General features: G+C 37.9%; 1 protein-coding gene across 2 annotated transcripts in view; it reads left to right on the forward strand.

Annotated features, from left to right (window-relative positions):
* Positions 1-1,350: 1,350 nt before the first annotated feature.
* erbin (erbb2 interacting protein) overlaps positions 1,351-24,789 on the forward strand; it is a 142,160-nt gene continuing 118,721 nt past the window's right edge. Inside the window, exon 1 of one of the 2 annotated variants that reach the window (XM_049468353.1) lies at positions 1,351-2,032. The gene's annotated coding sequence lies outside the window, so the exon portion shown is untranslated. The remainder of the gene's footprint in view (positions 2,033-24,789) is intronic. The other variant, XM_049468354.1, reaches the window with a different exon arrangement.

Consider the following 24,789-nt stretch of genomic DNA (forward strand, 5'->3'; position numbering starts at 1 on the left):
TAAAAACTATAGAGAAAAAAGCTATAGAGAAAAACTGCTTCTCAGGTGTTGATTATTATTTAGATTATATTAATACTCATGTATTTAGCTGTAGCTCAGAATCGCTGTTTAAAGGATCGGTGGAGGCTTATGAAGGCTCACAAGCAGAAAACAGTGATAGTCGTGTTTATTTCGATCACTAGAGGGAGACCTAACACTAAAATCACTATAGATTTTAAATCTGCACTCCTTTCACTATATCCAGATACTGCTCCAGAGAAGGAGAAAAGAAGGTTATGTTACTGTGCATTTTACTGTTTTCTACTAATACTGTGTTAATGACTCTGTGTGAAATAAGAATTCAAGGAAATAAAATTAACCAAATACAGCAGTATACACAAATTAGTATTTGATAAAGAATGGACCTGCAGGGTCTGAATTTCAGGAAAAAAATTATTAAGTTTTCAATTTTATAATATATAATTTACACGAAAAAAATAGAAAATCAAGTAAAATTAATTTGTATTGTATATAAAATAAGTTTTGTGATGTAATGTTAAACTGGGTGAAAAACTTAGTTTGCAACAAGCAATGCCAAATTTTCTAAAAGTTAGAAAACTTCCCACAGATCAGCAGTGCCATTCAAAAAAAAACATACATTTATTTACACTGCCTGACCCAAAAATCACCACCAAAAAAACACAAAACACCAAAACACTCTGATATTTCGTTGTATCGCTTTTAGCTTTGATTGCGGCATTGATTCAATAAGCTTCTGCATTTATATCAATCCAGTGTTGCATTAATTTTTTACCAAGATCTTGCAGCAGCATTAATGATGGTAGAGTCTGACCTCTGCACAAAGCATCTTCTTCTCCAGCACATCCCAAAGATTCTCAATGAGGTTAAGATGTGGACTCTGTGGTGAATAATCCATGTGTGAAAATGATGATCTCATGCTTCCTGAACCCTGAACTCTTTCACAATTCGGGAAGAAAATCTGTTGTTGGAATAACCTGGTCTATATTCAGTATATTCAGGTAGTCAGTTGACTTTATTCTTTATGCACATACTGTTGCTGAACCTAGACCTGCAGACCAACTGCAGCATCAACCCCACATCATTTACTTACTTAAATCCAGGAGGAGACTTGATTTTTTGGCCTTAGAGAAAACCTGTTTACAGCCGGAGCTCCTTATATGGGCATAATTGAGTTCGACCACGGAACGACGTCACGAGCTCATTTCTGTTTCTCCACCGCTTTTGGTGGGTTGTGGTTAGGTTTAGGCAGCGGCCAGCAGATGGCGCTGCATCTCACAGTTTCCCCGCTCAGCGCCGCCGCTGCTGCCTGTTTTCAGCCCCTCTCTCTCCCTCTCTGCGCTGCATCACTTTACACTGAGTCCTCGCTCTGAGCTCCCCGTGTCCGCGTCCACCCGCCGCTTCTTCAGGGTGTGCAGCCACTTCTGCTTCACCGCTGGACCCGTGTTTATGTCCCACGCTCTTCAGAGGGAAGCAGTGGGAGGTTGTGAGGAGAGTTAGCCGGCTGTGTGTGTGGGTGCGGCGCGCTGTGATCTCTATATAAACCGCTGTGGAGTATTTTTCTCTCGCTTCTCCTCTGGTACATGGCTCCGGTTGTTGTGCTGCTGTGCGCTGTGTGGACGCGGTTTCAGCCCGTTTTCTGGAGCTCCGCGCTCTGAGCGAGCTCTGCTGGAGTTCTGCGGATCTGAGAACACTCTGACCGGGGAGATTAAGGTGGTCTGGGGGCTGTGTTTTGTGTTTGTGCTCGAGTTTGGGAGGAAAACTTGAGCGGTGAACTTTAGAGAGGTGGTGCTCTGTTCCTGATTGACTAACACAGAGTGTATAGCGTTAAGCAGGCTAACGCTAGTTAGCTTAGCATGCCTGCTAGTTAGCTAGCTAGCTAACCCTCCTTAACAGCCAGCCCGTGTGAACCGCGCGATGCCTTTGTGTGAACAGCTCATGTGGATTTAAAGTATTCGCTTTTCTTCTAATTAAACGAACCCGGAGGATTACGGAGAGCTGCTGGATAAATAAGGTAAGAACTCGACATGTTTTTACTGTCTGTTTCACTTCGTCCTTCAGCTGCTGGCGGCTGCTTCCTTGTTTGTTAGCCTGCCAGCCCAAATCGCGACGAGCTTGAAGTTGAAGTCGAATTCGCCGGTCCACCTTAAAAACTGCAGCGGTTTCAGTCAGAGCGCTTGGCTGCGTGCTCCGGCTCCACACCGCAACCGCTGCAGTATTTAAGGTGGACTGGAGAATTCACTTCCAAGAAATAAAATTAAGGTTCTGCTTTAGAAGATAGGAAAAAAATGATTTTGTTTTAATGGACTTATTAATGCCTAAGTAACTAAATTCACTAGAAACAAAAGCAGTTATTTAGCTAACATAACTGTACATCAATCAACCTTTATTTTCACTTGGTAATTTGAACAAAACAAAAAACATTGAGGGTAACCCTCATTTTTAATGAATCCCCAATAACTTAAAAAGGACTGAAAATAAAAGTTTAAATTAAAATTAAAAGCAAGTATTTTACCTCGTGAGGTAAAATAATAAAATTAACATAAAACAAAATAAATTATGTAGTAAAAGCATTAGAAAAACAAGCAAACAAACATTATAAGATTTTTATTTAGAAGAAATAAAAATATATATATTCAGAATAAAGGAATAATAAAATATATACATAAAAAAGAAATAATAATAAAATAAATACAAATGTAAAGGACAACAAGGAAAACATAATTCATAAAAGGACGAAATTAATAAAATATGTGAAAGAAAAATAAATAAAAAGGCTAAAAGGTAAAACAGAAATTTAGACGAATAAAAAGACTAAATCAATAAAAGGGGAAAAAAGGAAACTAAAACAGTTAAAGACTGTCTGAAGGTGGTTATAAACAAAGTTTAAAATGGTTTAGTGACACCAGTGAGCTTTAGAGTGAGTTTTAGAGTTTACTACACTGTAGCTGTATGTAGGCTGGGAGGATTAAAGGAATTGAATTAAGTGTATAATCAGGTAAACAAACCCCAGCCTGGTGATAAACTGCTGGACACCGTGCTTGCTTTGTGTCTGTCTGAACAGGTGAATCTGAACTAACCCTGCTAACGACTAGCTATCTGCCCTGATAGCAGTAAACATTGAATAAACGTTTGTTCATGTTGAGAAAAACAACCTTTAAACAACATTTATGTAACATTCTTTGGTTAATGTCTTTTCTGGCTTGAGAGATTCATTATTTGTTATAGATTTTTTTGTAGACACACATGAATTGCTATCATTATTTATATAAAAAAGCTAATTTTTTTGTTAGTCGTTTTATTGTTAGTATTCTCATTATGTGGGTTATTTGCTGGCTCAGTGCTGCATGCTCCTGGCTTCTGATTGAAAGTGAATGGATATTACCTGACAGATTAAACCAATTTAATCTGTCAGTCGCTCAGCATTTAGTTCAGTTCAGTTTATGTATTTTTGGATGCTAGAATTTGAATGCTTTCTCTTGTAATGAGTTTGATAAAAGATCTGTTGTGATAATTTCTGTTCTCTAATTCTGTTGCGTGAGTTCTGATGTAATGTATTCAGTCGTTTTAGAATTCCGTTTCAGCAGGATTCTGTTTATCAATTTAAATATTTTGTTTGGTAAAATCTAGTAGGTGTTACCGCTGCTTTGTTGCTACTTGATTCTGATCTGCTTTGCTCTGTTTCACATGTTTTTGTCTGATTCTGAATTTTAAACTATTGTTTACTATTGAGATATCTTTGGATATTCCCAAATATAATAATTGTCTGTTTTTGAATTTGATAGATCTAGGCATATTCTGTTGGGATTTAATATGTTCTGTTTTTTTTTTTTTTTTTTTTTTTTTTTTTTCAAATAATATAACAAGCAAACACTTGTTACTATATACTGCTTGAATTTTTGCACCAGGAGTGGCATAAAGTTATCAAAAAAAAAGCAGTGTGTCAGACTGGTGGAGGAGAACATGCCAAGAAGCATGAAAACCAGAGTTATTTCACTAAATTGATGATTATTTCTGAAGTCTTAAAACTTTATGGATATTAACTTGTTTTCTTTTCATTTCTTTACAACAATGTTCATTTTACTCAAACATACACCTATAAATAGCAAAATCCGATAAACTGGTTCAGAAACTGACGTTGTCTCTTTATTTTTTTCCAGAGCTGTATATGTGTATATCATCTGTACTATATTAAGAGATCATGTTTGTTCATCTTACTGTGGTTTTGGGTTTCCTCTGCACAGTATAATACGATTAGCATCCCAGCCTCCTCAGCTTGAGCTTTGATTGCGTAGCTAAACTCTGGAAACAAAACTGTATCCACACGATTTGGGAGAGTAGACAGAGTAGACACGGCACCCTGTTTAGACCTTTTAGTGTGTGCAACTAATAGAGTTAAATAGAATCAAATACTAAGGTGTATATGGAAGGTAAAGAGTCTGTCAGCAGTGTAAAGGCTTTACATTGGCTATGGCTGCTTGTTAGTAATGGTGTAACGGACAGTCCTGTGTGACCACTTGCTGGCTCAAAGCTTTGGTTTCAGCAGGTGATGAATTGAGCTAATAGGATAAGGCAGGTTCAGAGGGATTACTGCCACTTGGTACGCTCATCCTCACTATAGCTAATCCCTACTTTCCACATCCTCTGCGAGCCACCAAAGACATTATAGCCATGTAAACTCTGTGGCATGTCCTGGACGGGACCCTTTGTGTGGGCCTGTGCAGCTCACCTGCAGCCCGACTCTTTACCATAATGGATTTTCCCAGTGTCCACTTCTGCTTTTCACTGTCGGTGGAGGAGATCTCTTAAAGAGATTGGGCCGTCATCCTGTTATAGCCGGCATTGCGGAGCGTATATCCAGATGGAGCTGGCTGCTGAAACCATTTACTCGTCCCTGATAAGGATGTTAGCCTGTAGGCATTTAACAAAACGTCATTGTGCCGTGTATTGTGCGGCAGGGCCGTGTGCTGTGTGGCCATTGTTTTTGTATTTGCATTGTGCTGCCAGATGTAATAGCCACATGCCTGAGATTACCTTGCTGAATGAAACTGAGGAGGTGGCTGTGAGGGTGTAACCGGTTCAGTATGGTATTAGAAACAGTCCAAAACCTTAAAACAGTCTAAACGTACTGAAAGTTAAGTGTATTGACAATTCTGTCCCTATGCTGAGAGTCTTAGTTGATATCCAACTTTATATCTAAGTGTTTTAATAAAGTTTAATATTAACTGTGGTCAAATCTGAAGGCAGCTGCCTTGGTAGTCCTTGTCTTCAAATGCAGCTTTCTCATTTGCAAGAATTTCAACCGATAAGGAACCTTGTGTGGCAGTGTGTTCGAGACACGCTCTGAAGTCAGCATACACCATTAAGTAAATCTCTGATCAGCACAGCTATTTCTCTTTCCTTTACACCTCTGCAGCAATATACTCATCCAAATATTACAGATAAACAAAAAGATTCATGATTTAATTTAATTTATACAAATGAAGTTCAATCACTTTATACTAACAGTATGGTCAGTTTTATTTATTAATTTTATTTATTTAGGATTAGATGCTTTGTAGAAGTGAATAAGTAATATAACCATAATATAATAAATAGTTTGTACAAGCCATCAAAGCTTAAACATCAAAGTAAGCTACGTTTCACACAATAGTACAATTATACACAGTCAGCTAACCTAATCTATTGTGAAATTTTAGTTGCGTAAAACTAAAATAAATAATAATATTAAGAGAAACATTTTCGGTTAGATGGGGATGAGGTAAAAGTCGAAATCCTTCTCTGCGCAGTAAAGGGTTGATTTTAGAATAAAACACTGATTGAGCGGGTGTCCCAATGTGTTTGTCCATATAGTTTGTTTGATTATTGTATTAGAAAAAGTGTACCTGTTTTTATGTCACCCAGATTGATTTGTTTATATTACACTAATGTGTATTGGAAACTAGGGCTGGGCGATATGACAGTAATGTTGTTGTTTATATTTTATTAGAGTTGACTGATTTAATAATTTTGTGGCTACTTGATAGGGGTGTGCCATATTCTATCGTACACGATAATATTGTCAAAATTTTTAAATATCGTGAACAATATTATACCCTAAAATATCATGCAGATTAAATCTGTTCAGTATCATATCATGACATTCTAGATCATTGACTTCTGTTACAAATATGAAACAATTCTTGTATTTTTTAATATCTCACTTAGGGGTGTGCAATATTATATTGTATGTAATAATAAAATATATTTTTTATTTTCTTGCAGTATATAGTGTATTTTTGTTAACAAGTGTTTTGTCATATTGCCAAGAATATCGTTATCGTGAAAATACCATGAAATATTGTGATATTATTTTAGGGCCATATCGCCCACCCCTACTACTTAATACTATTTAAAGTGGATTAAACATCTAGAAAAGGTCGGGTCAACACATGACCATCAATCACTACTTACAGCTTTGTAAATGTATAATAGCACTGTGGTGTTATGGTTACTGTTAAGTACTTAATTGTCTAAAAGCTCTTGACAGTAGAAACCACTTCTTAGAAATAACATTTGGACCACTAAGAAGTGTTGTGGATTACACTGATTGTCTGGTTACAGTGACTCCTGTCAAGGTGGGGAATCTGTTTATGGTATTAGGCAGCAAATGAACAGTCAGTTTGGTGTTTTTGGAAGCAGGAAAGATTGCAGAGCAAAAGAATCTGATTTAATTGTGGTGGTTAGATGACTCTGTTAGATGACTGGGTCAGAACATCTTCAAAACATCAGGCAGGTCTGGTGAGATGTTCCTAGAATGCACTGGCCAGTACCTAGCAAATGGTAGACTGAACTGAACTGGTTACAGGGGAAAAATAGAAATATGCAATTGAAGCATGGAGTGTGAAAGTATTTATATTAAAAGACCCCGTGCGTCTCTGCATGCCCTGATTGATGCATTATCTACAGCCCTTATATTTATTGGCTACTGGGAACGTTTTAATGATTAAGGAAAGCCATGCTCATCACATGCTGTTTGTTCAGCCCAATCAATCACACGCAGTAATGCGGTTGTTACAGTAGTATGAGTGTAATACTTTAGCCTAACTGTGACAGATCTCATTTCATTTACTGTAGGCTGCTCTGGTTTCATCATCAAATGAAGTTCTCACTCTGAGGTTTTGCTGCGTGCGCTTCTATATGATCCAGAACAGACTCTCTATAGCTTTTAATTTTCGAAGTGCTTTTCCCTGTTCAGATCCACACTGACCTGGTTCTGGAAACAGGCCTCCAGCTGCCTGAGACGATACGCTTCATCATTTAAAACCAGAGCTGTGGACAGCTGTACTGTAAATGTACTAATCAGAAGTTCGATATGGGCAGAATGGCAGATTGCCATTAGTCTGTTGTATATTTGTGATTTATTATAAGCACCTATTGTTATGCAAGTAAAGTAGTTGTTGTTGTTATAGGTCTGGCTCTGAGTGGTGAAGCAGATTAGGGTGCTGTCACTATGAGTTTGAATGCATTGGCATCAGCAGCCGAAGTCTGAGAGCTCATGTGGATTTTACTGAGGGTTCTGTAGGGTGGAGAACCTTTTGTTTCTCAGTGTTTTAAATGAATCTCGGGTACAAATTCTGCCATTGCAAGGAAGAATCCGTGTCATTTAAGTATATTCACTTTATTCTGATACCCGGTGTTCGGGTGCTTAGTTTTTGATGTATTATATTGGTTTCCAAAAAATCTAGGAGTGTGACGAGATCACGCGAGATTAAAACGTGACAATGTTTCGTCTCACGGGGAAAAAAAAACAGTAGGCGAGCTTCGCGGTACAGATAAAAACCTCTGCGCGACAGTGTTCTTACTGTCCCAAAGATTCCCAGCCGTAGTAAATCGTACATGTGACTGTTTCATAGGCAGTTGTACTAATCCCTTAGCTCTGTACTGTATTAAAAAAATGTTCTGTCTCTGTTTGCACTTCAAGCATAGTGTTAATATGACTGATTATGGTTATGCATAGTTAAATTACAAGAGATGTAGGAGAAAAAAACACAAACCATAGTCTTAATATGACTGGTTGTGGTTTGCACTTATTGTTTGCACTATATAAGACCTAGAAAAGTTTTATTATTATTCTTATTCTTATTTCTTATAGAATCAGTGTGAGAGAAACCAGTCTGTTAAGTTTGCGTTATATGATTTTGTCAAAAAACTCTAGTTTTCAAACCATTTTTTATTTTTGACATTTTCTTTAATTTTTTTTTTTAATCTCGTCTCGTCTTGTTCCCGTGAACCCAGTATCGTGTCTCGTGATATTAGTGTCTTGTCACACCCCTAAACAAATCTAATCATTAAATGAAGTGCTTTTTTACATTTCGATACACTTTTTTTTAACATTCATTGCGTTGTACATTGATAGGCTGGATATCAGGGGGAAACTATGTGCTTGTACCAGCCATGCATATCAATGTGTGCACATGTTCTGTTTCAGAGACTAATTCGTTCACATTACAGGCAGATGCAAACCATTTACATTTATTAATTTGAGCTGAGCAAAAAAAATCTTAATTGAATAGGCTGATTAAGGATAAATGCAGCCTTAATCTTAAAGCGACAGTTCATAAATTTGGGGAGTTTGGGGACCTCTCTGTACGCTGGAAAACACCTGTGCACACCTGTGTTAACCTGTGTTCTTAAGCTGATGCTACAGACAAAAACACACATTTTTTTAAATCTCAGTTAAGGGGTGTGCCATAATATATCAGATGCAATAGTACAATGTAATTTTTTTTCTTTAAATATTTAAATATTTAAATATAACTCCTTAATGTTCTGTCATATCGCAGAGAATATCGTTATCGTGAAAATATGTATGAAATATTGTGATATTATTTAAGGGCCGTATCGCCCACCCCTAGTGTACAACCTTACCGCAGTGACACATGCAGTGTCTAAAACCGCAGCCTAACGTGAAAGCAGATTACACCAACGTGAAGGACCATCTTCCTTTCTGCATCTTAAGTTTCTTCTGCATTTCCTCTGCAGGCCTTAAAGAGAGCTGCTCAGCTTACCTTCAGCTTGCTGATGACCTGATTAACAAAAGTAATTAGATATTCCATTAAGAGTTAAGACTTCTACAGCCTCACTAAAATATATTTGTGTTACTCACTTCGTGTTGCTTAGTATTAACTGTTCATTTGGTTTATGTTGCATCAAAAAGTCAGATACTGAAACGTTGAGTTTGGCTGATCACATCCATCGGCTGAAAGCCTTCCTGCAGAGGCTGTGATTTGCCTACCACCTGTGTGTCAGGTTTCACAGTCTTTTTTCTGTTTTTTTTTTAAGAGGAAACCTGGTCATGTGATGTGGCTGGGCTGAAGGTTCTGGTTTAAAATGAATCTCTTAAAGTTAATGGTACATTACATTAGTTATTTAAGGCAAGACATGGCAGTCAAAACCTTGTGTTTTGTCATATAATGTTCCGTTTTGAGATTGGCCAACATGCACCGAATCATACAGTTTTCTCCTTGTCTATATTCTAAAGTTTTCCACCAAGGATATTTATTGTTCATATATCATCCATAGCATGAGTTATGTAATATTTTATACCTAAAATATGGGTGTATATACAGTATAGTGTCTCTTATGCTGTGACAAAGAGAGATCCAAACTTTCCTCTGAAAAAATAAAAAATAAAGTAAGAATTTGAACCAGACATAATTCACTGTTCAGATTAATGATCCCAGGTGGCTCTCCTGGTTTGGTAAAGTCAGTTCTAGTTGGTTTTTATATGGTTGCTATTGTATTCCAGGTTTTGGTATAGTAGTGCTAAGTGGTCAATAGTTAATAGCTGGTTGTTATTTAAATGCGTGGTGATTGCTAGTGGAAAGGTGCATGCTGTGTTTTTTTCCCCTTCATTTATGCAATTGCCATGATGTGTGCCTTGCTTGCTAGGCAGTTACCAGGTGGTTGCTTTGGCATCCCAGGTGGTTGCTCAGGTGTTGCCAGATTGTTAATCTGTTATCACTAGTGTTTGTATCATTTGTTAGTCTTTATATATATATATATATATGCTTTGCAATGCACAACCATAATTAATACCTAATTTGTGTAATTTGTCAAACAATTGCAGAAAGCATGTAATACAAAAAAAATTATTAATAATCTGAGAAATAAACTGGGGCAGTTTTATGGTGATTGGCATTGGCGTATTGGTTTAACTTGTACTTAGTAATAGTGCTTTTTATGGATGCTGGGTGCAAGTGTGCAGTACAGAGTGTAGTAAGTTAAGGCAGCGAATGGAGTCGTCGAGGGTGCGTTTGGACAGAGCTCCTGAGATGCTCTTATTGATAAAATGAAAGTTTTATTGAAGGATATGAGTGGAGCTGCTGCAGCTTGTTGAGCTCATAGCTCCCTAATGTAGGCCTGACTTTCATCTTCCCCTTCAGTCTTTCACTCTTTCATCTGTCGCTTTCTGTTTTTCTGTCTGGCTTACGTCTGGCCTTCCCCGAGCACCTTTCAGCGAAGTATGTGTGTTTTTGTGTGTGTGTGTGTGTGTGTGTGTGTGTGTTTGTGTGTGTGTGTGTGTGTGTGTGTGTGTGTGTGTTTGTGTGTGTCTGTGTGTGTGTGTGTGTGTGTGTGTCTGTGTGTGTCTGTGTGTGTCTGTGTGTGTCTGTGTGTGTGTGTGTGTGTGTGTGTGTGTGTGTGTGTGTGTGTGTGTGTGTGTGTGTGTGTGTGTGTGTGTGTTTTGTCAGCGACTGTGTGAACATATGCGAGTGTTTCTTTGTTCTGTTTGAAGTGGGGAGGTATTGTCTGTGGCAGGTATTTGAGGGTGTTAATGGATTTACAGTATCTGCACATGTAACGTATTTGTGAACTAAACTGTTTAATTATGACATTGATAATTATACTAATTTGTTGCCATCACCCCAATTAACACTTTAGTAGACCTGTTTGCACATGCTGGTCTCACTCAGAGGATGTCGGTATAGAGATTCTACATATTTAACATTTTTTTTAAATAATCTGAACCAATAAACATCCACCTACATCAGGGTCACATGATGTGGCATACATCTTGTACTAGTGATTAACAGAACAACTGGCTATGTGTCAGTATTGGCCAACTTTCAGACCAGCAATTAGACCAATCCTGAGAGCTGGTCAGATCATATTGCTGTAGTATTTATTGCACAAGACTGGAAGGCAATATTAACCTCACTCGCTTGTTGAAGCCCATTAAAGCCAGTGTTGAAGTCTACTTATTTGCAGGTAGAACGTTGGCAGTTACAGTTTCTTTTATTAAAAATTATTGTTTGCTCTAAATTATAATAGGCTATATTTATTACTGTATTTGTCGCAGCGCACCCAGACTGCTAATCCTGGCTAGCACTGCTGGAGCAGCATTAACATTAGCTTCTAATCGCACTTAGCACTAGCTCTTATGCGTTCAGAGGCAAGTATACCTGACTGTAGCCTGCACGTTTATCGCTACATGGCTAATTCTAATGCTGCTGCACTCAGCCATAGTGGAAATCTGAAAATCTAAGCTTGCTGTAAATAAAAGGAAGCGCTTAACTCACCCAAATAAATCGTTTTTATGAGAGACCTGCTGAATTAGAAGGAAAAAAAGGCAACACCCCTGTTCCTTACTAGTGTTGCAAAAAGCACCTTAATACCCGGTAGTATGTTCACTTAACACTTTTTTTGCCAAATGTTTTGGGTTGCTAGAATTTGTAGTGCCAAATATTCATTGCATCCCTTAAATATCACAAATTGTTGACTGTAATTCAAATCAAACTGTGAGCTGTACCGATTCACCCATACTTACAATTTAGGACTATTACTACTAGTCTAGAGGTTTATATTTATATTGTGTGTGTGTGTAAAGCCGTAATACTGACAGATCTATCGGTGATCAGCTCTGCTCTGGATGTTCAGCACTAAACGATTGATCGTACAGATTTAATCACATCAGATATTGGAGAAGTTTGGCTGCTAATGGAAACTGAAGCTCTGTAGTGAGAGCGGTTCTCTCACTGTGCCGTGGAGATTTATGACATTTTCCATGTAACCTCGCTTCTGCTCCACAATAGACCTCCGGTAAGGAAATATTCTCCAGCTTCATTACAGCAGAGCTCTGCGTGCCTGCGTGTGTGTGTGTGTGTGTGTGTGTGTGTGTGTGTGTGTGTGTGTGAGTGAGTATGTGTGTGGTTGTCTAAGAACTATGGAATGTTTCCATTAAAACTGAGAATGGTACCTCATTGCTAAATGCTCTTGCATGTTCACCAACTACAAAGTTCCTTACATCCAACACGTTCCTGCTCTCTTCTGCTGATCATATGAGAAATTCACTGTGAAATTGGGCGTTTCTGTGTGTTTGTTTGCTGGTTTCTGAACTGGGTCATGTGTAAACAGGGCTGCATTAGTAAGGCTTTAACTTGAATTGACCTCGGAATTTATTTATTTGTTTATTTTATTTTTTTTGATCAAGGGTTGTTACATACGTCTACTAATTACTTGTTACAGTATTTGTTTAACAACGTTAATTAAGAGAGAAAAATATAAAATAAAGATCAATTATCCCTCCGCCCTCAACAGTTAAGCAAGAACAAAATCCATTCAAGAAAATAGACAAGAATAAATACATTCATAAATAGAGGTGATAGTTAACAAATGTAAATGTTTTATATAACAAGCAAACTATATGCATATACTCTATTTTACGGACTATAAAGTACATCGTTTTGTTGTGATTCTTACAAAAAAAACGAGCGCTGTATGTTAATCTACACATATTTTTCTTCTGAAAACGGTTTATTTGTCTGAAAAAAACACTTCCGTTTATTTACAGTAATCTTAGATTTCCCAATATATATTTTCAACATCACAATTAGAGTTGCACGGTGTACCGAAGGTTCGATTCTTTTTCGATACTACGTCATCACAAACGATTCGGTTCTTTAGCGTTCGATGCTTTCGATACTGTATATAGCCCAGTCACTAGCTTCAAATGAGTCAAATTAGTAGGTGCGATTTGATTCAGTTCATAAGAAAACTGATTCACACCGCAGCAGTCGGTGTGGCAGGATTCAGATAAACTTAGTGTTCTGAACAAATGAATCGATTCACGCGCAAGCCAGCAGAGCAGCAGCGAGTGTAGAATGGCGACGGCTAAAATAACAGATGTCTCTCGTCCGCGACTTGTGGACAAAACGGGCGCGAGGAGTGAAGTGTGGGAAAATAGTCTGAGATGTAGGCATCTGTTTTTTATTGATATTTTTATTTTTAAATAAAATAACGAAAACTGAAAGTGAAACTAAACTACTTTATTAGCGCTGTTTTCACTCCCGCAGTTGTACAGCGGGGGGTGTTGTGCCGATTCTGTCCGCGAAGCGGGAGTCGGATTCAGTAGCGGATTCGGCACAAGGGCGGCGGCACCTCGCGGTCCGCGGTGTTAGTTGTAACCGCTCGCGCTAGCCGCAAAATACGACAGAAAACACTGAGGGAGCTGCAGAATTATGTATGGGACTAGAATATGAGCACGCGGAGATCAAAGAGAACCTTTACCTGTGAGTAGCTCACATCAGAAGACGCAAATCTCTCTCACTCTCGCTCTCTCACTCTCTCACTCTTTCTCTGTGTCTCTCTCTCGCACGTGAACGCCTCCGCGTTTGACCTGCAGCACTGTGTCAAAAATCATTTTAATTAAATAATAGTTCTATGCTTCTATGTTACAGTGTTATTTATCATATTTCGCTCATTAAGCAGACAAGCACCCTGATCTCTACAAAGAGCTGAGAAGTCGACAGGTTAGTGGAGTTAGTCAAGATACACTCTGTCTGTAGCTTTACTAAGATTTACTAGCGACTGCTAGTAAATCACGTTAACATGGAGAGGAGTGTGCAGGAGTTTTGTTTTGGACCCGTGGTTTTCTCTATTTCTCCATTATCCCATTGGCTGTGAAACATGAACTCAAGATGTTCACGTTTTCGCGTTTCCATCGCAAATCTGTGGTCAGGCACGTAGCCTGCTTGCTCGTTACACTGAAGATGGGCTTATTAAAAATGGTAAACGGTTGATTAATAAAACGGAGCAGTGAGTGTTAAAATGAACATAACATTGTAATGTTCTTCTGTCTCTTTATTTTCCTTATTCAGAACTTAACTTCTGCCCGCCCGTCAGGTTCACATAGTCAGGCTACCATTACCTCTGGTTTTAGTTTTTAGGAAGTGTTTAGATAATTATGTTATAGTTAAGGTTATAATAACGAAACTTGTTTTTTGTACAAATGTTTCATTTTAGAATAAAAACGTTTGCACCGATTGTTCAGTGTTCAATCCAGTTCAGTCAAAAATAAATATTTTATGTTCAGATATTTTTATTGTTTTTTTTTCTTCCAAGTATCGTTTTGGTATCGAGAATCGTGATACTACAGTTGGTATCGGTATCGAAGTCAAAATTTTGGTATCGTGACAACCCTAATCACAATTAACAGCGCTTAGCGCTAGTAAATGCGGCCGACAGCACTACACTGAGGAACCCTGAGTGTTCCAATAAGCCAAGATGCTATCACTTAACGTGTTCATCCAACATAGCTTTTTTTAACACCTAAATGCACAGACTAAAGTCCAGCATACTCGCCTCTGAACAGGCGAAAGAGCTAGCACTGCGGTTAGCGGATAATGCTAATGCTAACCCTTCTGCACCCAGCCTTAGTGCTGGAGAAACTTCACTGAAAACTCTCTTATAACTCCTGTACTTCAGCAGAGTGACTTTACTGCTTCTTAATACCTGACTGAAAGAGATTTAAACACACGGTGCACCGGATTATAAGGCACACTGTCGATTTTGGGGAAAATATTTTTTTTTATGTTCCTTATAGTGTGAAAAAAAGGCAAATACAGCACTATTTTGTACAAGCACATCAAGGTCATTAATTACTTCATACATCATTTCTTATTGAGTAATAGTTGGAGGTAGTTAGAGAATGACACAAGTGACAAATTTTCCCCAAATTACTTTGAATATCTTTGTTTTTTTCATAAATTAAAGTGAATCTTTTCAGTTTCTGTGCAATGCATTAGTTTGCAGCAATTAAAGGCAGTTTAATGAGCCTAATGTTAGCTTTAGTAATTTCCCCATATGTTAAGAGTAAGAAGTCATCGCCTAGCAGGGTCAGCTGGGGGCCCAATATTTACCCAATATGTACAGTGTTTTCTGTCATCGTATTGAACTCTGACCTCATTTAGATCTCATTTTCATTCAGCTCCAGTCTGCCATGTTTACAGAGTCATGACCATGACCCTGACCTTGATGAACTGCCTCCTCCTCTTCATGGTAACACTGTGTGGAGGTCATATATCTCTGTGATCACATTCATCTCCCTTTCCCTGAGAGAGTCTGTGTTCTCTGTGTGAGACATTCATAGCTGTTATGTGGCTTTTATTGTGGTAAATAGTAAGAAAATTAATATTTATCACACTAAAAATATAATATATGCTGTAATAAATAATAAATGTCTAGCTGTGTATATAAGTAAGTATATTTTAGGCTCATTAAACTGTACTGGATTGTGGTGTTTGAGATGGTGAAATAAATCCATCGTACTGCTCCTTAAATTAAGATGTTTCTACAACACAATTTGACTCTGTTGTGTGCCATCCACCTGTGTACAAAATGAGTGAATGATAAACAGCAGTGCTGCTGGAGTTTTAAATGGCGTGTCTATGTATTTGTCACTGTTTTACCCATGTATTTGCAACATGTACTTTCAGATACATAGCAGCCGTTATATTATTCAAATATATCTATATTGATGATATTGGATATATATTGCCCAGCCCTACATCATAAACTATATGTCCAATATTAATGAACCCTTCTTTTTTTAAAGATTGCATTTATAGTTAATTTAAGTTGCCCACATTGCTGACTAAGATGTGCAAATATAGACACACAAAGTACATGAGTCTATTGACACTGTACTTAATGCTTAAAGCTAGTTGTAAGCTACCTAACTATCTATATCTATTTCTCTTTCTATATCTATTTTTCTCTTTCTCTTTCTATTTCTCTCGCTATATCTATTTCTCTCTCTATATATTTCTCTCTCTCTTTCTATATCTATATCCATTTATCTTCATATATCTTTTTCTCTCTCTCTTTCTCTATCTATATCTGTCTCGCTCTATCAGCTTCTATGTGTAAGATGTACATGTACATAAATCTCCATTATCCCACTTTAAAAATCGCATTCAAACAGTAATAAAATTAATCAAATTAACCTCCCAGCCCTATCTCACAGTAATGCTTCATACAGAATCCGGTAGAAAGTCCTCTCTAAGCTGCTTCTCCAACAAAAGAAGGATCAATTCTTTAATACTCTTGATTTCTAAAGAAACGGGTGTCCTAATGCTTTTATCCCTCTGGCGTATATTCAGCCGTAACTGGACCGGACGTGTTTTGAAGTGGTGTTGTTTTCTCTTTCTGTTTGAGTCGTTCTTTTATTCCTCGTTGTCGCAGAGACGTGAAGAGTGTAAACGGCTGACAGGTCTAACCTCCTCAGTTCTCTGTAAATTGGATGGCTGTTGGGGACTGTCGGCCTAAACAGAAGAAAATCCTCTTCTTCCTGCTGATCGTCAGCTCCGAGCCGTCACTCTGCAGCCCGCGCTGTCATTCCTAAACACTCGGACTCTTTCCCAGCGTTCCTCCTGCGCTCCGGGCTGCACTTCAAAAGCAGAAGACTGACATTAAGCCCCTTTTAACACAATGACTTGTGGAGAAATGGTTTTAGGCCCTGTTGGCTTGAGTGGATTGGGTGGAAAGTGAGGGTAAACACTGATAGACCCTGTTTACACCTTTTCTTTTCATGCGTCTTGAGAGTTGAAGTGATATCTGGTTAAAACCAAGCACATATGAAATAAAATAAGTGTAAACACACACAAGACTTATTTTAAAACTAGATGGCATCATCAACTTCACTTACAAATAAAAACACATTAATGCAGGTGTTAAAATCTACCTATGTTGGCATTAAAAAAAATAAGATTAATTCCAAAAAAATTTTACTTTAATTTTTTAACTGTAAAATTATTAATCTGGAGAGACAATACCGAGCATTATAGATGCCAACAACAGTCTAAAGTCAGTGCAGTGTTTTCCTGGAAAATCTTACAGCACTTCATGCATCTTTCCTCTGCTGACAACTTTTATGGAGATGTGGATTTCATTTTCCAGCAGGACTTGGCACACTGCCCACACTGCCAAAAGTACCAACTGGTCTTCTATAATATTCAAATTTTCTGAGACACTGATTTCTGGGTTTTCACTGGCTATAAGCCACTATCATTAACAATAAAAGAAAAAAAACGCTTAAAATAGATCTGTGTTTAATACATCTATATAATATGAGTTTCACATTCTGAACTAAATTACTAAAATAAAGTAACTTTTCAATAATATCCTAACTTATTGACATGCATTAATATTTAAACTCGATACAAAGTTGACCATTTATGGTATTTTCACACCTGCACTTTTTAGTCCTGTTATTTTGTTACTCTGGGGTTAGTTGTCACTCTTGCGTTGTTTTTTGTTTTAGCGTCTGTTTAGCAGTTTATCCAGCAATATTACGCAGATACGCTCTACAGTTATTTAAAAAAAAGATCACTGCTTTTGTTCCATGTTTATTTACTTAGAAACAAGCACAAGTCCAGAGTATATGATAGTTTCCTAGTTTACTGTTGGATTTTGTGCATCATTTACTAATTCAGACCAGAGTAAACCAACTAGACACGTACACGCCCCCTTCAAACCACTTCAGGAGATGGTCTGGGACCATGTTTCCAACTGGTCACTTCATCTATCTTGAATTATATCTGTGGTTATATCTGGATAAGGCCAAGCCTCATAAAATGCGAAAGTAGTGTGAAAACACCCGAGACCTATTTAAAATTTAAAACAACTCCAGGTGTTTATCTGAGACCGTGTAAAAGACAGAGCAGTTTAAACACATCTGTCTCTCCAAGACACATTCAACAACCTAAACTCCTCCCAGAACATAAACATAATAATAACAAAATAAAAATTGTCAGGCAACAAGCCTATTTGTTTATTCTGTCTCAACACGTGATTAGATTTCAGTTTCACTAACAGGAGACACATGCCTTTTTAGTCTACCAAATGTAAATTTATTCAGCTAAAATCGTACTGGGTAACTGTCTTAAGTACTGGATAAAGCATCAAAACAACATGTATCAGAACTGGGACAACAGGACAGTGTTTTTATGATTTACACAGTTTCCTCATCTCCAGAGTGTTGCAATCAGCAGATATGCCCCATTAAGAGATAAGGGTGTGTTTTGAATAAGTGGGACAGCATTCTTTAGTTTTATTGTGGACGTATTTCCTTGTCGTGTTGAGTCAGCGTTCAGCTCGGAGCTTCAGAGCTTCAGTAAACTGGGCTGTAAGATTCACAGACTGCTCTGTAACCTCAAACCAGATCAGAACAAACAGGTCCGCCTGAACCAGATGGTGGAGAACCAAAACACGAGCTTTTGTTTCTGTTCTGGCAGCGCTGGTTTCTGCTGCTGTTGGTGTGTCGGTGTTTGGAAATTCGTCAGTGATAAAAAGCTGAGCAGTCCAGGTGTGTCTGCGCTAATGACTCGAGGACTGGGTGTGTTAGACAGCCGCTCTGGGTTCTGGAATGTTGATAAACGGCTTCATTACAGTGCAGTTTTATTGACTTTCAGAAGAAGGCTTTAGTAATGCACCTGCTAAACCCGGTCCAACAACAACTAATAAATGTACAAGCTTATTAAAGTGTTTAGTTGTTTGTTTATAAAGGCATTTGCTAAGGTATTAAACCATGGTAATTACAGAAGAAATAAATCGCAATGTTTTTTTAACCTAGAGCTCAGATCGGGCCCAAAAAATCCAGCCCGACCCGGCCTATAAACTGTTATTGTGAACCAGAGCCTAATTTAAATTCGATTTTATTTTTTAGTAAGTAGAGTGTCTGTATGATAATAAACATTGCAACTAGAGCTGGGCGATATGGCCCAAAAAAAAAAATCTTGGATTAAAAAAAAAAAAAAAAAAAAAACAGATTTTCGATTTAAATCGTTTTTTTCCCCCAACTAAAATTTCCTAAAAGTCGCTAGAAGTCGCTTAATGATGTCATCTCCCAATTTGCATAATACATGTTTTTGAAGCTGTAAAGTATTAACATTGGATTAACGAGAGAAGAAAGTACCGTATTTTTCGGACTATAAGGCGCACCGTATTATAAGACGCACTATCAAAGAACGCCTATTTTCTGCTATTTTTCCATACATAGGGCGCATCGCATTATAAGGCGCGTTAAGTGACACTAGAAAGGGTGCCTATATCAAAGTGAACAGGGGTGGCGCCATGTTTCCCTTCCCCCACCGGGGGTGGTCGCTTGCCGGTGGAGCGTCTCAGTATATATAAATATAGCTCTTTCAAAGTCAAACGAGTGCTGGATATTAATCTACACAGATTCCTCTCCTGAAAACTGTTTATTTGGGTGAGTAACGTGCTTCAGTTTATTTACAGTAAGCTTAGATTTCCAGATGTCCACTAAGGCTTGCTGCACCAGCGTTAGCATAGCTATCCGCTAGCACGCTAGCTAGTCACCTAAACTAGTAAAGTTAACCCAAACTTAAACAACAGCGTTACACTGAGTAATCCTGCGTGTTCTGGTAAGACAGTGAGATATTAGCTAGCGATTCGTCCCCCGTAGCTTGTTTTAACACTGTAAACAAGCAGATTACAGGCTGATAAAACTCACCTCTGAGAGAGTTAGCGCTTAGCATCTAGCTAATGCTAGCCAGGCAAAGCAGCACAGACTTACAGGCCGATAACTCACCTCTGAACGGTGAACGCTTAGCGATTAGCATCTAACTCTAATAATACTGCTCCAGCAGTATTAAAAGTGCTAAATTTAGAAAATACTGATCTCTGAACAGTGAAAAAGCTAGCTAGCTAAGCGGTTAGCATCTAGCTAATGCTATTGCTGCTCTGCACGGAGTGTGTGTTTACTGCTCCTTACACCTGACGGGTAAAATTTAGATAATACTGATCTCTGAACAGTGAATAAGCTAGCTAATGCTATTTGCTGCTCCAGCCTCAGAGCTGCACGGCTCTGGACTCTGTATAGCACTGAAACTCTGTATAACGCTGCACGGAGTGTGTGTTTACTGCTCCTTACAACCTGACGAGTAAAATTTAGATAATACTGATCTCAGTGAATAAGCTAGCTAGCTTAGCGGTTAGCATCTAGCTAATGCTATTGCTGCTCAGCCTCGGAGCTGCACGGCTCTGGACTCTGTATAGCACTGAAACTCTCTATAACGCTGCACGGAGTGTGTGTTTACTGCTCCTTACAACCTGACGAGTAAAATCCATACAAAAGGCGCACCGTATTATAAGACGCACTGTCAATTTTTGTGAAAATTAAAAGTTTTTAAGTGCGCCTTATAGTCCGAAAAATACGGTAAGTAAAAAACACTCTAAATATGTTAAAAATGATACAAATAAACTTCAACAAATGAACAGCTTCTGTTGCTTTTTTAAATAGGCAGTCACTTCTCAAAATAACTTTTAAGGACAGACAGAGGGAGGGAGAGAGGGGCGGGGCTGCTCGCGGGAGAGAGGAGCGGGGCTAAGCTCAGGGGAGCGTCGGTGGTGAAAATTAAAACTCAGAGAAATACGATTTTCATAAAAGCACATTGTCCTTAAGTGTAAATTCGAATTAATCGCTAAAATCGATTAATCGCCCAGCTCTAATTGCAACATTGAAGAAGCATAGACCTATTAGTTTTCCGAAAGATTTAAAACTCAAACAATGCGAATAATGATCCACAGCTCTAAACATGGTAAATTAGGCTACAAGAATGATGTCTGAATGACTTTTCTTTTATCTAATATAATTTAACATGGTTTAAGAATGTAAAATATTTCTAAACATTTTTTTTCTTGTATTGAGCTTATAGCCTAAGTGCAAAAACACAAAAGGAAAACAGGAATAAGGCAATGTACAGCACAATCATTCAACCTACCAAATAGAGCAACAACAATATAATATAATAAAATTATAATGACTTTTTATTATTATTACTATTTCTATTATAACTACTCAAATATAATAACAAGGTTAAAGAATATAAAACACATTCTGAACAAACAAACATTTTAATTTATTTAGCATTTAGCCTACGTCTAAAAACGCACATAAAAACAGCAATAGGGCTATGCATTCTAACTTGTGCAACTTTTTTTAAAACACAATTTGATTTGTTTCTTTACTATATTTTAAAATGAAAATAGCATTAAAAAACAGACGCCTACATCACAGATCATTTTGTTGAGCCTGACCCAGCCCTAAGAAAGTGTTGGGAAATCTCGACCTGGCCCGAGTTCAGGTCAGGCATCAAGTTGGGCTCGGGAAGAGATTTGTCCTGATTTGAGGTGCTTTTGGTAACTGGCTGAACGTTTTTTCCATCACAATGTGAAAAGCCCAGGTCCAAGCATTGGAATCCTCATTTTAAAGAAGTTTTTGAGATGCTGGGTTTTGTTGTTGGTGAACTTTTGGTCTGTTCAGTTGGTTGTTTACTGTGTGCTGCAGTCCGTCAGTCTGTACTGAGAGCTGTCCTTATGTCCTTTTGCATAACATTTGACATTTGAACACATCCAGCAAATCTGTGCCTTCAGATTTACCCCGGCTGCTACAGCTGGCTGTGTGACCCACTTAACAGCTGAACATCTGTCTGTCTACCCCTCTCTCACTCATTCTCTCTCTCTTCTCTCTCTCCCTCTCTCACTCATACTCTCTCTCTCTCTCTGTTTCTCTCTCTCTTTAAATCCTGCTTATCATCAGTTGCCTTCAGTGAGACAAAACGAAAGCAAATCCATTCTGATGCAACTGCTCCAGTCTGTGAAAGGGATGAGTGACCTTATCAAAATTGTATTGTATTGGTGGACTATAATTTATATAATTAAAAACAACCCAAATTATATATTATCAAGAAATATGAGGTTTACTTAAATTGTTCAAACAAGTTTTGATTTCGATCTCACTTGAATCTCATGAGACATTAAGTTCAGACTGACAGTTGGACATTTCTTTAATTTATGTCCCTTTTTTCTTTAGTTTTTTGGCCAATTTATTGGAAAAAACTTGGCATTTGCAACATAAGTTTTGTAATATTGAATCAGAGACATCAGTCCATATGGGCCACTTTTAGGCTACGTTTTACATAACAGATCTTGACGGTTCACATTCACAAATGTAAGTGATCTGTATCTGTGTGTAATGTGAACAAATCTGAGGTGTTTCAGGGACAGATTTTACATGTAATGTAACGTAATGTGAAATCTGTCCCTGAAACGCCTCACATGCTCACATTGATACGTCGCCGTCTTTACCAACAAAAAAAGCTCATATTTGAGAGATGACTCGTAGTTTTATGAAGGGAAATGGATGTGTTTGTTAGCAGCTCATATTTGGAGCATCTTTTGCTGTAGTGGAGAAACAGCAAACAGCTGGTCTGAAGTTCATGCTCAGGTTGAGGAGGTGAAAAAAGGTCAGGCGCTTTGCTTTTGCTGTTTTTACAGCTTTAGCTGCACAGCTGCACCAAGAGATGCAGTGTGGGTACGAGAGAGAAGCACGTAGCGCTAATGCTAATGCGTAAAAGCATAAAAAAGAGGCATTAATTCTGATTTGACTGTTCACATTTATGTCGCATGTTCATGGATTGAATATGTTTCTGATTTAAGACCATATATGCAAGAAACTCAAATCTAAAAAGAAAAATCGGATTTGGCACGTTCACACAGTCGTGAAAAAAATCAGATCTGAGCCACATTGAGCAATTAATCAGATTTAGTAATGTGAACGTAGCGTTACATGCTAAATCCCCTAAAGTCCTAAATCTGTAAACTGGCATATGTTGGATTCCAAAAATGTTGAAAAAATATACTTTTGGTATCTGTCTTGAATTTAAAGCATCATGTCTGTACCGAGCCCTAATAGTCAGTCCTTAGAAACACACTTAAGCATAAGAAATTGCACATTTTAATATTATAGAGAGGATGATTTAATAATAGATATGGAGCACATTGGAGGTCCATTAGGGCATAATTAGATTGAAGCACTCAGGATGGTGCTCAGTATTTGTATAGCAGTTTTTAAAATCTGCTGCTACTTGTGCTTTTTGTTTGTGCCCTAGTGTGATGTGTGATGTCAGAAATAGACAAAACAAACCCAGAGATAATCATGTTCTTTTCAAGAACGCAATGTTCTGTGGTTTCTGATGTACAATGGACCTGTGTGTGATAATCAGAAAACACTGTGCTTTTTCACACGTAGGCTGTAATTTGGTGGTGTGCCGAGGAGCATGGATGCCGGCCAGAGTTTATTTTAATACATAATAAAAAAAATCTAATTAAAACATATTAAAATCCATTTAGACTGCTACAGGAACTGCAGTGGGCTTGGTACAGCCTGATTAAATGGCACACAAGACACAAGGCAACATGTTGGAAATGTGTTCTGTTCATTTCTGCAGATGTTATTTGAGTGTATCTCACATCTTTATTTTGACATGTGTTTAACCCTTTTTGCCTGTGGTTGTGGTTTTGTTCGCAGGCTTAGTAGCAGTCAGACTGTATCATTACAGAACCAAGCAGACCAACTTTTCCTGTCCATCAAACACTTTATTTCACCATTTCCCTTCCTGCCAGAGTGCTTAAAACAGCTGCCATATTTATATTTCTAAATGAGATTCCCTGCTGGGTTGTAGAGTGACATATGAGAGACAGAAATTGTCATTTGTTTGGTACCAGGCAACAGGTCAAGTCATTGGTTACTTATGTTTCCTATGTATACACTTAGTGCATCAAAATTATTACAATTCCTTTGTTCTCAGACATCCCACCTCTCCTATGACTGGCGGGATTCTCCTGCATATTGATTGCTGCTCCCCGCTGCCTGCAAATCGTAGGCTACATCCCAGTAGGGGTGGGCGATATGGCCCTAAAATAATATCACGATATTTTATGGTGTTTTTGCGATAACGATACTCTTGGCGATATGACAAAAGCACTGATTAATTGTTTTAAGAATACACTACTGCACAATACTAATAATGCACTCGATATATCACCATATGTCCAGTACTGCAGTACAATTAATGATATTGTGTTAATTAGGGGTGGGTGATGTGCACGATATTTCAGGGTTTAATATCATTCACGATATTCGAAAATGTTGGCGATATTATCGTGTACATTGGCACACCCCTACATCCCAGACATTATTCATACTGGCTTGTGCAATTCTCTGTGAACGATCCAGCAACTTGGAAGCTGTTTGGTCTGCTTGGTCTGTTTTTGTGCTTGATGGGTGTGATTTGCATGCTGGTTGGTCTGTATTTGTTGTCAGTAGAATTGAGTGTGCTTTGTGGGTGAAAATTACGCTCAACCTCTTTCTTTCATAGTGCATCAGTTCAGTTTAGCTCTGCAGCTCCATGCCAAAGAGTTCAAACAGGGAATATGAAAGGCTCTACCCCTGCCTGTATTACTCATGGTGGGCAAATGACTGTAAGATATATTGAAGTAAGATTACCAGTTCTTACTGTCAGTAGTGTAAAATAATATAAATAATATATAATATAAATAATATAATAATAAATATACCAAGAACAACACTATACGTTAAAAAAGTTAATGAGCTAGAATATTATATATTACCAATGGGTACTTTTAGCA

This window comes from Astyanax mexicanus, chromosome 20 (genome assembly GCF_023375975.1).
Source record: "Astyanax mexicanus isolate ESR-SI-001 chromosome 20, AstMex3_surface, whole genome shotgun sequence".
NCBI lineage: Eukaryota > Metazoa > Chordata > Actinopteri > Characiformes > Acestrorhamphidae > Astyanax > Astyanax mexicanus.